Here is a 15,359-nt window from a genome sequence, read left to right as displayed (position 1 = left end):
TGATGCTCTTCGACACATCAGGTGAAGCTGCGGCGCTTTTATGAGGCTGGGGAGGTATGCTAATTAACCACAACTTTGCTCCACCCTCGCAGGCCCTGGATCTACCAATGAATGTGGGAATAAAGTTTGCACAGGGGCGTGAACTTTTTCACAGTCTTCTAGGTACGATGTTCTCTATATGGAGGAATATTACGGGTGTAAGAGGACAGAGAGATCAGGTTAATATAAAATAATTCATGAAGGACGTTTATAAAACCTTCATACTGCAAATAAAGAGACTAATGAGTCAGTGGACAATTGTTAGTGAATGCATGAGCACTGGGGCGTTTACAGCCTTTAAAGACACCCTGGGCTGAAATTAGACTGGATGTAAATTTAAAGATGAGTCAATGATATTTTTTTTATAAAAAGTATCATAGTCGACTAAACAGTAGTACAAATAGTAGTACACTGTAGCATACTTACATGATAATTTAATGTTAAGATATGCATGTGTGTTAAGTTTCATCTAATGTATGGTGATGTAAAATGCTTCATCTAATGTTAGATCTAATATATAATGTTTTGTGTTTTGGAACATTATATTTGAAGTAAAAGAAAAATAAATTCTAGTTTATCTCTCTTCACCTGCTCCTTGAGCTCTATTTTCTTTTTTCTTCCCCTGAATGCTCCTTCCACTTTCCCTTTTCTCTTCACTAGTTCTGTCTCTCTCCTTCCACCTGAAAATGACCAAAAAGACAATAAAATGTTTAACATTAAATTTCTCAAAAGAGCAAAAAAAACATTCAACATATTCAACAACAAATAATCTTTCAGCCTTTCTGGTTCTGCTGTAGACAGCTTTCTGCTCTAGGAAGAACCACATGAGGCTGTGTGGTAAGCCACATGTGGATTTCCACAGTGGTTCTCAAATGGGAGTGCTGGAGGAGGTAAATAAAATATCAGAGAAAAAAACCTTGAGTCGTAAAATAATTAGGAATACAGTCTATAGAAAAGTATAAAATAAACAACATGTGACTGTTTTAGTGTTTCTCATGTCCCGTTTGGGATGATTTTTTTTTTCTTAAAAATATTTTGCCCTGGTCACTTAGCTGAAAAAATATTTCACAGGAGAACAGTACTGAAAAAAGTTTGAGACCTACTGCCTTAGAACAAGAGCATCCTGTACCCCTTCAGAATATATCAGCCTCTCAAAGTATGACCTTTATGACTTATATTTAAAAAAAGTAGAACACACCTTTACTTTTCCATCACACTCAAAACAGAAGCAGGTTAGTTCCAGATCAAAACATTATTTGTTGCAGAGTAGTGGCAGCTACCTTTGTAAAATGGGTTTATAACCAAAACTGACATTTAAACTTTGACTTACAACTCAAGGATAACCCATCAACAAAGTCCTGACAACCCTAAAGGCTGTGAGACTGTTTTGGTTGCTTGAATTTGGCCTTTATATATGACAGAATAATATTTTCCATACCTATGTTTGGTGTCAGGTTTTTTGGCACAACTCTAATGATCTCATAAGGTTTTCCACTTTAATATACTTAATTAACATATTGGACCCAAAATACACACAGATAATCAAACTTTAATTTAAAAAAGTTATAATTATTACCATAAAAACATTCAAACACATTTTTTTTCCATTTAGTAAAATTACTAAAATGAAAAGAACATAAAAAGAAATGCAGCACCTGCCCATCCCAGTTTTATGAATGGATAAATATTTTTGTCTTATCAAATTCAAACAATCTGGTTTTATATGGCCCGTCAACATTAAACAGAAACTGGGAGAAAGTTTCAGATCTAAACTTTCCAGGGAAGCTGACAGCAGGTCTCCGGGTGAACCTTTTTTTCTGTTACCGAGCTGTGAAAATGATCTTATTATATGCAACATCATTTATTTGAAAAATATGTGGTTACTTAAAAATTATGTTTTAATTGACCAGCTAGTTATTGTAGGTTTATCACAATTATCCTTGGATATGTCGTGATGCTGGCATGACTGGATCACGTGAAATTCTTACATCACCTTAACAAAAACAGTAGATCACCTGGAGCTGCTGGTAACAGAGTATATTCAGCGTCTGCTTTTAGTATGAAGAACTGATGAAAGGATTTAAATGCCTCCTCCACCACTGAACAATCCTTAAAACCAAGTCTATATTTTCTTTTTGTCAAATAAGAAGTTTTTGTTACATTGACATGTTTCAGTTACATCTGTAGTCTTCCTCGAAGGGTCACATGATGTTGCTGTGACGTATCATATCAGCTGTTAAAACCAGCTGTTTGCTAGACTACAGGGGACGACTATGCCCCCTGCTGTCTGGCACCCTGCGTAGGACAGCGTCCCAAGTATGGATCATTGGCTTCCCTCTGCCCAACCTGGAACACATATCCACATCCTCCTACCTCAGGAAAATCAAGGCCATCACAGGAGACCCCACACACCTTGCCCACCCCCTCTTTGATCTGTTGCCCTCTGGATGGCGCTACAGGTCAATCAAGCGTACCAGCAGGCTGATGAACAGCTGTTTTCCCTGGGCAATACGAACTGCCAACAACCATGGACTCACACACACACACACACACACACACACACAGTCTATCATAACCCCACCACCCACCACCCACCCAGCCTGAAGAACAGTTAATCTTAGCCCCTCTCCTCCTGTTTTCAGCACCTTATTTTTTATCCCCTTTGTTGATGCTTTCTGATTTCAGTGGCTTCCTCGATCCACTTGTTGCTTTAGCGTATGGATGACCATGGCTTCTTCCCAGTTCACGATGTAATTTTCCCTTTTACAGTGATCAGCTATGGCTGATTTTAGGTCTTTTTTTCCCTGATTTTTCTTTTGCTGCTTGTGTGTGTCTTGCTCCTGTCTTTCTTTCGTATTCTTTTCTGTGCTCATTTTTTCTTGTTCCAAATGCTCTTCCTGTTTCTCCTGTGTAAGTCTTGTTGCATGATAGGTAGGGTATTATGTAGATGACACTGTTTTTGTTTTCTGTGGGTACATTATCTTTTGGATGGACGAGAAGTAATCTCAGAGTTTTTATGTAGTTTTTGTGTGTTTTATAGGTATCTGTTCTGTAGTGCCTTTTAGGTATGGAAGTTTCACCATGCCTGCTATGTTTTTTTGTTTTCTATGTATTCTTCTTAGTCCTTCCCCCACCCTGCTGCGTTTCTTTGAGTTAACTTGTTTCCTTCCTTTTTCAGTGGCCCATGATGGATATTGGCAGTTTAAAAATATGGTATTTATGTTTTTCTTCTCCTCTTCTCTGTCCTAAGGGTCCATGACCCCTTCTGAGGTAGATGTAGTTTAAAAATGTCAAGGAAACGAAAACTTCTTTCTTATCTGCCTGACAAAAAAAAGAAGAAAAAGACAAGATAACCTGAGTAAACAGTATAACCCTACTTGGAATCCTTAAACCTTGCCATGCAGCCTATACAGACTTAACAAATGAAAGAGGCCTTCGCAGCACTGTTTCTTGGCTGAACACTGTCCTCTAGAGGATTTAAAGAGTCTGTGTAAGAAAATACATTTAGTGGACAGGTTTCCTCTACGAGAGTACTGTCCCTAACACCAATCATTTATATATATATATATATATATATATATATATATATATTGTGACAACCCCAGAGCAGGCTGTATTTTGTGTGTCTCTGGGGGCTTTAACTTTTGCTTCCAGCTCTGCCTCCTGCGATGGGGTGCTGAGACCGGTTTGTTTCTTTGTTTCGATTTGGACATCCGCCATGTGAAGGGACAGGATAACATCTTGGCAGATGCCCTGTCTCGTGCTCCGGTGTCGTACTCCGGTTAAGGGTTAAGTTATTAATATCCGCTGCTGGGGACTTTGGGGTCTGTTACTGCCCCACTAGCTCGCTCTCTGTGTCTTAGCCTTTCTTAACTATGCTCCAAGGCATCTGGTTGCGGAGGGGTGAGTGGTGCTGGGGGGTAGTTTGCTGGTGGTTGTGGCAGTACCCTGGGTCCTGTATTGCAGTATTGCTCCTGGGTGGTTGGTTTAATCATAATGGTGTGTTTTGGTGATATAGAATAGAAATAGAAATACTTTAATAATCCCTTCAGAGAGCCCTCAGGGAAATTTGGGAATATCTGGGGTTGTTTTGTAATTTTGTCTGTGAACTTTGGTTTTACAGCTTAAGGGGGAGGGTGTGACAACCCCAGAGCAGGCTGTATTTTGTCTGTCTCTGGGGGCTTTAACTTTTGCTTCCAGCTCTGTCTCCTGCTCTGCCTCCTCCTCTCTCCGCCTCTGTCCTCCTCTTCTCAGGTGGCCAGTCTGCTGCTCCAGTCCTCCCGCGCTACCTGGCGGGGACGTGGCCCGTTTGGGATTAAATACCAGGCCTTTCACACCTGCGGGGGCTCTGCTCGCACCAGACCGCTCACCTGCAGTTTGTCCACTTTAGCTTTCACACACAACACCTTCACACAACCAACACTCCCATACACTACTGATGCTACAAATTATACACATAGGATACACTGTTGATCTCCTTTTATTTACTTTAGTCACTTTCTTTAAATAAATTATACTTTAATTGGCATCCTTTGTTGTCCTGCTTCCTTCTTGTCAAACCCTTGCGAGCCAGGCTTGACAATATATATATATATATATATATATATATATATATATATATATATATATATATATATATATATATATATATATATATATATATATATATATATGGGAAGTGATGGTGTAGGATGGATGGATGCTGAGCCATATAAAGATATGACAGACAAGAATGGGATTCTAATGGGATTCTAGTTCAATGCCCAGAAGAAATCCAGACATTGCACATGATGCCACGATTCGTGGTTAGCATTTGCAGTTGACGTGGACGTATTCAGGAAATGTTTGTTGCATAGGATCTTAAGATACATATATATACATATATATATATATATATATATGTGTGTGTGTGTGTGTGTTTTAAGATTAAATTTGTTGCAAAGCTCAAATATCAGTTTGTTCCCTTTCTGCATCTTATTTTGACCCCTATTTTACTTTTTTCCTTTTAGCAGCTCTCTGATCTCCATGTCATTTGGTGATATCTCTCATCTACACACAGGCCTCTGCTGATGATTAGGGCAGCTCAGGACAATTATTCATCACAACAGAAGACAGTGTGTCTTTTGATTGATTTTCTCTCTCTCCCTCCCTCCCTCCCTCTCTTTTTCTCTCCTTCTCTCTCTCTCTCTCTCTCTCTCCCTCTCTCTCTCACACACACACACACACTTAAATCCTTTCAGGTCTGCACCCCTACCATCAGCAGCAACAAGGAGGAAAAATAACAAAGCAACTGGATCTTTTGTTTACTGCTCTTTTGGATGTTTACCAGGTAATTATTTTGAATCCATTTTATGGGTTTACAGGGCTTATTTACTAACTTATTATTGTGAATCTTTCACTTTTAATTACATTTTTTGATAGTCTTAAAGGAAACATTTGACGTATGTTTTCTCAAACTGATTAATTAAATGTTTAATATGTTTTTATCAAAATAGCAGAGGAAACAATGGCAGTTCCTTTTTCTAACGTTCATTTATATCTCTATCATTTTATTTATTTATTTATTTCCTCACTCGGGGTCTTCTAAAATCTATAGTAGCTACCCTTAGAGAATGTTATTATGACATGAGAGCATACAGTAAACAGCCTGAGAGGTCACAACCCTGGACAGTACGTTAGAAAAATGCTTGACTTGCAATTTGTTTCTCAAATATTTCAAATTTCTCTGGATGTCAACCATGGACAGTGGGTAGGCGAACCACAGTCTATTTGCAAATCATGTGCTAGACTGCTTCAAGTTGTTAAAACTCTTACTCTGCTACTGTCTCTATTTCTTTTCCTCACCTCTTCCAATAACATCAGCAATGGTGCACTTTTAAAATAGCCAGTGTGTTGATATCCAGTTGCTGGCATGTGATGCAGTGCCATAAAGAAAAATGCAGCTGTCACTTGATGCCCAGCACCAGGAGATAGTCACAGGTTGGGTATTCAATTGTTCTAGGACAGGGTATGTCTATTAAATGAACTTTGTTTTGCAAGAGGAAAGATTCCAGTAAAATAATTTAATATTTGGCCATATATTTCAGTCAAAACGAAAAAGAAAACTAATGGAATACTGGATAACTAACCTGCACAAGGATCTTGTATGAGTGCATTTTTGAGAAAAGTTAGATGTGGTCAGCCAAACTTAAACTATTCAATTTTGTGCAACTTGTTTTGTTGTTTTGCTGTTTTTTTTTTCTGCCATTGAAAAGGACATTAAAGTTGCTTTTTAAACTCAAAACACATAACATTCGCTGCAGATCAAAACATGGCATAATAAAGGTTGCTACTGTCAGTACGTCAGTGCAACTTACTATGTTTAGTGTGATGGCTGTGTGGTTCAGAGTCGGCCCAAGCTTAACAGCTGGAGACAAGTTGAATGTAATCCTCAGAGCAAAATGTTCTTCCACTCTGTTTTACATTTCTTCAAGTTCTTTTCAAAAGCAAGTTGAATCGGATGTACTTTCCAAGAATGTAATACATGTCTTCTGTGCTCTGTAAACAAATTTTTTAAAGTGGAAATTGAGTTAGGTTTAAGGTTAGGGAAACCTTAAAGGTAGTGAGAACACTTGGTGTGGCCACAAGGTTGAAAGTACAGAGAAGTGTTTTAATTTCTTATCATCTGTAGTTGTGGTGTGGTCAACATACTTGAGAATTAGCTGTTGAGCAATAAAAAGATTTGCATCCATGGGTGTAGTACTAGTCAGCATAAACAGTGGTTTGACTTTTTTTTTTTAAGACCAAGAATCTGCCGCTTTCTGGGTTATTAATTAGGGTCCGAGCCATACGAAGTATGGAAGGACCCTATTGTGGTTGAAATGTTTATTATTCTTCTAAGAACTTTGAGGCCAAATATGACCCACTAAACACCCATGAAAAGTTGTGAAATTTGGCACACACATCAAGTCCGGCAAAAATTTTGATATTCTAGGGTCCGCATTGACGCCAATGCAAAATTGGCTCAACAGCGCCACCTAGACACCAAAAAAATCCCCAAATGAATGGGGTCCCGAACGCCTACTTCAACGTAGGAAGACGAAACTCGGCACACACGTGTAACACGTCGAGTTGAGCAAAAAAGTCAATTGAACACCTGTTGCCATGGCAACAGGGCGCCCGCCATCTTGGCATGTGCATCCATGTTTTTCCCATTTTTTTCACTTTACACACATCGTATTTGAACGAACTAGTTTCTGATTCTCAGCTATACATTTTACCATGTTACATACCATGTTAGCAGGTTACCTAACATGCTAGGAAAAGGTGTATGAGACGGGTGCCGGGGTCAGGAGGCTCGGACCTGATGGATGTCGCTTGCGACTTTAATTATTATTTTTATCTTATTATTATCTTGATGATTAATTGACTTCATAAACCACAATTATACTTTCCAAAGCGTTGTGCCATTTTGCAAGTTACTGTATCAGTGTAGATGTAAACATCCTCCACTGCTCGGTGGATCTCCTGATTTTCAGATGCTCTTAGTATCTTGGTAACAAAAAAAAACTTCCACATTCTTTAACAGTGCATGTCCTCTTGTTCTTATGTGTCAGTGACCTCTGTGTCCTCAGCGCACATTTTTCACATTTCCATAAATACTTTTTTAGTGCACAAACCCACACCGCAGTATGTGGTTGTGTTCACAATATGGATGGCTGTTTGTAGGTCCATGTGCTCTAACTGCAGTGCCCTATTGGGTGACTCAAGGATTGAAAATACATTACTCAGCATAAGGGCGTTTAAATCTAAAGGTGGGCTTGGATATTGTCCTCAACAACCCTGTCACCTCCACCCTTGTTTCTGCTGGGAATGACAATTTGAACTCCACTAAGTCTTCCCATCAGAAACTTTTCTGCCAGTGCAAAGACCAACTTTTTGTACTTCTGTAATAAGTGTCTGTGTGAGACTTTTTACCACATTTGCAGTTGCTGTCGCAATTATCAACAGTCTCCCTTTGATGATGTACTTTCATCAACAAGACACACTACAATAGAAATGTTTCCACAGCACGTCGAGTCTTATGTTCTATTCGTTTTGACTGTGTAGAACAAGTCGCCTGTTTCCTCAACAATATGCTGTCGTCTTGTTCATCAGTTCTACATTTTTACTTTGAATCTCATGTCTTATATAAGTTGCGTTCTTTGGGATGCTTGGGGCAGTTTTGACAGTTCTTCGTCATTTTCATGGTCTACTCAAACTTAGACAAGAACAGTCCACTGTCAGAATGCTCCATACACTGTAAAGAGTCGTGGTCACCTCTGAAGAGCAAGTGATTAATCGCCAGAAAAGCCAAAATGCCAATGTTGGAGTCCACATAATATCTGTTTCGAGCCAGTTGGTCTCTGTGCACAAGAGTAGACACATTATATGATCTTTAGATATAATGTGTCTGTTCAGTCCCTTGTCTTTTTGGAAAGCATGATTTCAGTCTGTGAACCCCTTTACAGTAGAAGTCAAATCAGATGATGCATGATGAACTCTGAAATTTCTGCAGGGAAAACAGGATGCTGCATCACTTGTCACTGAGTATTCAAGCCAGGGTCTATTTTTGTACCATGCACTGGCAAAACTGTGTTTCTTTCTAGAGGAGAGTCGAACTGGAAAATTCTCCATCTCTACCTGCTTGACTTCATCCACCCCAGGTCATTTGGAATTACAGCAGTAGATTCTGTTGATGCTGAAAAACTGTGACCCAGGCCCTGGGTGGCAGTGGAGGAGAAGGTAGGACACTAGCTGCTACAGCTTTGCTAGGTCCCAACACATTGCTGGAATCACTGAAGCTGCTGGAAGTGTTGGATGACTGCGGCGTGACAGCTGCTGCTGCTGAAATGCCATCATCAGATATGTCTTTCTTGATGTTACTTGTAAACCACTTTCTTATGTCCATTGCTATACTACTACTTAATTAAAGCTATTAGCCAAGACGGAATACTAAATACTGTCTTTACTTAAAAAGAACAGACACAAAACTTGCAAATATCGCGAAAGGTACGTTTTCCCACAGCCAAAAAAAAAAAATAGAAGCGATTGTGATTATTATGATAGTTGAATTATGTCTGAAAACCTTTATTTAGGTATTAAAAAAATCTAAACTAAAGTTTAAAAAAAGAAAAAAAAATCTTGGATGGTAGGGCCTCATTCATGAGTGAACGGACCTTCTCCACTGGGGCCCGCCCAAAGCGCTGGATCTGCCCAGACTGGAACACCAAGTTGTAAAGTTTCTCAGTCTCAGGACACTGTTATAATATTATATAGTTAATTATAATTTGTTGTTTTCAGATTTCAACAAATATTCAGTGTAAACTGACTGTTAGCTGGGTATTGCTCTGATGCCCAAATGCAAGATAATGCTGCATGGAAGAGAAATAGAGAAAGAATATTAATTTGTAGTCTGATTTCCTCTGTCATGTGAACGGCTCTCGAATGATTCAACTTCCCATATTGGGGGGAGGCAAGAAAACCCCCCAAATGTCTTTGAGTTAGTGAGTTTAAACCCAAATAAGTGTTCTGAATGTAGTGCATACAGTTCAGCTGAAGCAATTAGTTGAATATTAAGCTGAGAAAAAAGAGAAAACGTACACTGAGAATGCATTTCTTAAGCGATTCAGGGCTAAAAAAGCAACAGCTAATGAAGAAAGTAATCAACAGGTTAACCCATTATAAAAATAAGTTCTAGGTGAATACAAAATAACTGATAATTAGTTATATTTATCACCCACCCAGAACAGCAAAATCCTGCTTGCACTTTAACGCAGACGTTAAAGTCACACTACAGAAATTTCTGTACTTTGTCACCCCCTAACAAAAGTTAATTCAGCATTCGTCTTGCATTCTGTCTCTTCTCTGAGTTTCTTCCAGCCGGTTAAAGCCAGTAGCTGCGTTTCCATTACCCCTAGAATTGTGCAAAACCTAAATATTGTAATAAAATATTGGTAATGGAAACCCGTAAATTTTGAAAAACCTCTCAAATATGGCTAAAAAGTTTTTACATTCTCATGAGGTGTTTTTTTCAGACATGTTGATATATACATGTATCACAAAAGTACAATGGAAAATTTTTTTTACATTTACACGTCCCTGGATGTGATGTAGGGGTCACGTGACCAGTTCATTTCAATTAAAGATGATGCAGTATGTATGGACAGAGGAGGAGAAGGTGGAGGAGGTGTTTTTTTCCACTGGCAGCTCTTCAGAAGGGCAGCATCTATGTTACATCACTGAAATCGCAACCTGTGTAACATCTTATTCTAACCATGTCTCTAAAATCAAACACCCAACCATGTGTTTTTAATTTCTGCCTTTTATGAGCATTTGTGGCTAAATGAACAGTGTCAAAAGTTGAAAATGCACAGCAACAAATATATAAATAGCAACATTTGGAGTGAACATCATCACAACACACAGGAAGACGCTGAAGTGAGCCAAATGAATTCACCATGCAAATTCTGAGCCTTTATCATTTAACTCTAACATTTTGTGGACCCATGTAGATTTCACATGTTCAAACATGAAGGTGCTGTCAGAATGAGGTGGAATTTAAACGGCATTAACATTTGATAACTACAAGATGGTACTATATCTGCAGTGCATAGGAGTATTACTGTAACTTGTATGATGTGTAGGTTTTAATGTTAACAGGAACATCCTAAATATGTTATATTATAGAGAGAAAAGGCTTAAATTTGTCAACTATTTGATTTGAGAAAAATATTTTGAGATTTTAAGTGTTGCTTGTTAAGTTTCTTAACAATAAATGTGCTAACCCCTTTGTGTTTCTTCTTTTTCCTTTAATTTATTTCCTCTAACATTCAAGGGCACTGTCCTGTTTGCCATCAGTATGGTAATTCATGCATGTAAGATCAGAAAACATGAGTATTCCAAATACTTGTAATTTGCTTAGTCTCTGACCTCTGCCGCTTTTTTATAGACTAAGATAAAGCACATGGCTTTATTTATTTATTTATTTATTTATTTATTTATTTTGTCAACTGACTGTTAAATAATCTTTGGTTACTTCTCTTGTTGTTGAGATGGAGTCGTGTCCCTCTGGATAGCAGTTTAGTGAAATGTTAAATGAAAAAAATATGCAGGAAAATTACAATCTGAGATTAAGAATCAAATTCAAATTGCAAGAAAACAAAAACAAGCATTACAGTGAGGCCCAAAGTCTGGCTCAGTTTGGTGCCAATGGATAGTTTGATATTTAGACTGGAAGTTGTGGAGCAAACCAGTAACATTTTAATACAGGAACCTCCTGAGCTACAGCTGCCTTATACATAATTTCTTCCATAATTTTTTTTATTATTGGATTCTTACTGAAGGCAGGTCTGCAGTGTAGATTGAGTCGAAAGTCAGAGAAGTTACAGGGATCCCAAAGTCTTCCAGCCTCACAGGGGGCAACTGCACATTTGTGTTCTTACATCAGATTACTTATTTTTAATCTGGCACAGTTGCTCCTCTCCCAAATTAACATGAAAGCTGCAGGGAGTCTCCAAAGCTCAGATCTTCACCTAAATCCCCAGACTGCAGATTAACAGGCAGTTCACAGCTTCAGCGTTGACAAGCGAGAGTGGATCTGCATGTGCAGTGACCAGAGAACCACAAAAAGTGGAAAGTCAAAGCTTTTGCTACAGATTATAGGAGTTAGAACTGAGAATATTCTGTTCTCAGGTTTAATCTTCTATTTTAATCTTACACCCCTATCTTTAGACTATGTACACATGCAGCTGGATTTTTGTCAAACTGAATATCCTCCCCTCTCCTTCTAGAAAAAAACTTGAGTCCACCTTGTTTTTAGAAATAAAAAATCCAACCACACCTAACCACATAACATGTGTTAAGCACATTAAAAAGTATGGCAAACCTTTAGGTGGCAGTATTTCCCCACATCCTATCCAATCAGAATAACCTTCCATCTCTCATCATCCCTTCCACAAAACCTGAAGCATTTGATGAAGAACATGCCTCAGACGTGAAAGGTGTTGCCCTTCGCCTGTGGTCTTCTACATGGAGCAGTACTTGAGCTTGTAAATAGAAGCAAGCAAAAAGCACCTGGACAATCGATAATGCTTACACAGGTTTGAAGGCATCCATGCTGTTTCTGAGTGTAAACAATGGGTGCACAGATGAGGTCATAGCATTTTTGTCACAGGCATCGACGTTTCAAAACCTAAAACCCCAGTCCCCAGGCCCCCATGTCCCCAGGCCCCCATGTCCCCAATGCAGACCCATAAACAACGTATTTGCTAATATTCACTTTGGTTGGAGGCTTTTAAAAGAATAATTTTAATGCTGTAAATCTGCTCTTCTGTGTGGATGACAGGCCAAATCGTAGAAAAATTTATGCGTTTTGTAAGATACCCTGCTACATGTGGACAGTGCCCAGTTTCCCCAGTTCAGCACTTTCATATCACACACAATTCTCAACTAATCAATTAACCATCTTTTTTTTTTTTTTTATGAAAAAAAAAAGAGCATTTTATTGTTTTATTTCCAACAAACCAATCACTTCAGATGCTCCAGTAGTAGTTTCTTAATGAGAATAATTCCACAGCCATTTCAGGAGATTTGAACCAGACATTTCTTAGTCCTGATTTACCCTCCATTTATCCCTCTGTCATGTTTAACCTCTGCTTCATTTCTGTGGGGTCAGTTTTGACTCATCCCAGCAGGAACCATCATTAACTCCAGTATTTATAAACTGAATTGAACACAAACTTGCCTAGGCCTTATTCACATGTTCCACTACCCATCCCATGCTTTGATCTAAAAATTACAGAAGAAACCAGTAACCTAAAAGAAAAAGAATAAGGAATATCGTACATCTCTCATCCATTAAAGTTTGCATCTGCATCTGAGGGCTGCAAAGAATTTTAATATTAACTAAGGGCTGATCATGGCTGCTTGTTGTCTAATTTTTCCCTGATTTCTTGAGAGAATATCAGCAGGCTACACTTTCATATAAACATACAAACTCATCCTCAAAGTTAATGTTCTTATATGTACATTAATGCATTCATATACCTGCTGATTCTATGTTTGCACTGTATACATATGTTTATATATGCATGAAAATAGCAACTACAGCAAGTTGCAAGACAGAGACGCAATCACGTGCACACAGAGGAAGAGAATACTGTATAAACGAGTGTGCGTGCCATGTGTGAGTCAGTGTGCTGTGTTTTTGGATTATATAAGAGTATTTAATGTGCTCTAAGATGTTGCATTAGGGATTAGACTGATAGTCACAGAGCTGCAGATTGTTGCTGTCACTGCAAATGTGCACATGCAGACAGGCAGACCTCTAATTTTCCCCACACTATCCATGCCATACATGCACACAGCTTTATTATCCATTACAGCAGAACTCTGCCTGGCTTCTTTATGCAGTGATTTATGTTTTTCCTCACATCACAGTTTAAGAAAATAAAAACAAATCCAAACTTTGTCATCATTTCATCACACAGGCAACACTGGCTTAAGTGTATTTTTGCATTTTGGTTTACAAAGGGAGTGAAAAGTAATCTGTTTTCACCACACCTGCTCAACCTCATCCTTAATCCTTGTAAGTTGACTCACCAATTCAATTTACTCTAACTGTACAACAAGAACACATAAATGCACTTAAAAGTGAGAACAACTCATGAATATTTGTCAGTTTCACTCACTTCTCATATCTTGACTCACTATGTCACCCAGGTGACCCTTCAGTCATATTCTGGAGCTTTCTTTTTTGTACCAACAACACAAATAGTTTATTTAATTATCAATGCATTAATGAGGTGTTGATGGGTAAAAAATAGAATCAAAGCACATCAGAGGCGCTGTGTATTATTGAAACGAAAGACTGTCTGACCCCGGTGTGCTTAAAGGTGTCCTTTGTAATGTTGGTCATCAAAAAGATCACCACAAGGGGGCGAAGTTTTACCAGGTGAGTTGTAGGTTTCCATTTCCATTCTAGTTAAGTGATAAATAAACATGCAGTGGTGCTTCGAGACTATTTGACATTTTGTCAAGTTGACGCATGCAGCAGTATCACATCATGTGATAAAATGGAGCATCACTGCTACTGTTTAGAAAAAACTGCGATTCAACTTTATCTATTTACCAACATCATAATCATATATATTAAATAATGTCTTCATGAGTATGACAGTTATAAAAATATGAATAAATGTATGTATGTATGGTTTATTGTAAAGCAGTAGAAAATATAAAAAAGTATAGTATATAAAAATCAAATCATGAAAAGTAAAAACATGAAATAATTAACAGTAAATACTGTAACTAGATCATTTCTTCATACCGTTAAACACAACCCATAATGGTGTCCTCTAATCCACCACTTTGGACACAAGAGTGAAATAGGGGAGGAAATATTGTTCATGAGCATTTCTACATCTCATTGATTACACAGAGTTATAAGAGTAACATTAAACATCTCTCTTTAAGTGATCTGGATGAACTATCCCCAACAATGCAGATCTTACAAAGCCATACAAAAAACAGCAGTTATCATTTTCATGAGCTGACCCTGGTTTTATGTCTCAGATAGAGTTGACTGTACATGACTAATTACACTTGTATATTTCTAACAGTCTGGAAAGTGAGACAGATGCTACAGTCTAATCAAGGAAAAATAATGTGAATGTGTGAATCCATAAATCAATAAGCTGATCAATATCACTGGCACTTTATTAAAGTGGAGAAGATCTACCAATTAACAACTGGGCACTTTTTTAAATGACTTAGTTGTGGTTGCATTTTTTTAATAAATGCAAAAGATCAGTCCTAATTCTGTTGGATGTAAACACTTCCTGTCACTTCTAGGTTGATTTACCAGTAAATAAAGGGTCCAAACCTCATGTATGGTCTCAAGATATGGAAAGTAACAAAAAGAATGAGACTGCAGATATTAAATTTCCGAAATTAACTCCCAAGTTGAGCCTAAAAGGTAACAGGCATCAACAAGGACCTTTTGTCTCTGCTGCTTCTTCTTGTTAAGAGGAATCATTTGTGTGTGACATGTCATTTTCTCTTTTATTTCCATGCATTTTTTAAAACACTTCTACAAATGTACTTTATGAACTGTGATTTTGTGCAGTTAAACTTACAATTCATCATTAGTTAAACTCTAACATCTAAAAGCATCTTTCTGTGTTCCAGCTTCATTTTTTTTCTAAATTACACCGATGGATGAGTGTATTTTAACTATAAAATCATTTCCTGGTTCAGCTATAATTTAAGAGCTAAAAAATAAAATAATAAAATCTAAGATC

General features: G+C 37.9%; 1 protein-coding gene across 1 annotated transcript in view; it reads left to right on the top strand.

Moving 5' to 3' along the window:
* Nucleotides 1–5,279: 5,279 nt before the first annotated feature.
* Nucleotides 5,280–15,359, top strand: part of zgc:162331 (uncharacterized protein LOC793007 homolog) — a 30,902-nt gene continuing 20,822 nt past the window's right edge. The window contains exon 1 of the mRNA XM_041976970.1: nucleotides 5,280–5,368. The gene's annotated coding sequence lies outside the window, so the exon portion shown is untranslated. The remainder of the gene's footprint in view (nucleotides 5,369–15,359) is intronic.

Source organism: Melanotaenia boesemani, chromosome 23 (assembly GCF_017639745.1).
Source record: "Melanotaenia boesemani isolate fMelBoe1 chromosome 23, fMelBoe1.pri, whole genome shotgun sequence".
Taxonomy (NCBI): domain Eukaryota; kingdom Metazoa; phylum Chordata; class Actinopteri; order Atheriniformes; family Melanotaeniidae; genus Melanotaenia; species Melanotaenia boesemani.
Note: the sequence above shows the minus strand (reverse complement) of the source record. Positions and strands in the feature narration are given on the sequence as shown.